This window comes from Arachis duranensis, chromosome 5 (assembly GCF_000817695.3).
Source record: "Arachis duranensis cultivar V14167 chromosome 5, aradu.V14167.gnm2.J7QH, whole genome shotgun sequence".
In the NCBI taxonomy this organism is placed as follows: domain Eukaryota; kingdom Viridiplantae; phylum Streptophyta; class Magnoliopsida; order Fabales; family Fabaceae; genus Arachis; species Arachis duranensis.
The window spans coordinates 62,987,293-62,987,954 of NC_029776.3; positions in this window are offsets into that span (position 1 = coordinate 62,987,293).

The following is a 662-nucleotide window of genomic DNA, read 5'->3' on the forward strand; positions in this document are numbered from 1 at the left end:
CTCTCTCTCTCTCTCCCCCCTCTCTCTTCCTCTTCTCTCTCTCCCCTTCTTTCTCCCCCTCCCTCTCTTTGTCTTCCTCTCTCTCTCTACCTTTTTCTTTTCTCTCTCTTCCCCTCTCTCTCCCTATCTCCATCTCTCTCTCACTCCTCTCTCTCTCTCCCCTGCCCCTCTTTCTTTTCCTCCCCTTTCTTTTGCTCTCCTTTTCTCCCTATCTATCCCTTTCTCTCATTTTTCTCTCTCCCATATCCCTCTCTCCCATTTCTCTCTCTCTCCTTCTCTCTGTCTCTCTCAATTTTTCTCCCTCTCTCTTCCTCCTTCTCTCTTTTCTTGCGCTCTTTTTCCCCCTCTCTTCTCTCTCTTCCTCTCTCCTCCTCCTCCTCCTCCTCCTCCTCCTCTCTCTCTTCTTTTCTCTCTCCTCTTTCTCTCTCTTATTTTGGAGAAAAGAGGAAGAGAAAGAGAAGATGGATATAGAGTGAAAAAAAGATGAGAGAGAAAGAAAGGAGAGAAAGAGAATAAGGAGAGAGAGGAAGAAGAAAAAAGAGAGAGAGAAAAGGATAGAGAAAGAAGAGAATGAGAGAGAGAAAAGGAGAGAGAAATAAGGGAAGGAGAGAGAGAAGAATAGGAAAGAGAAAGAAAAAAGAGAAAAATGAGAGAGAGAAAGA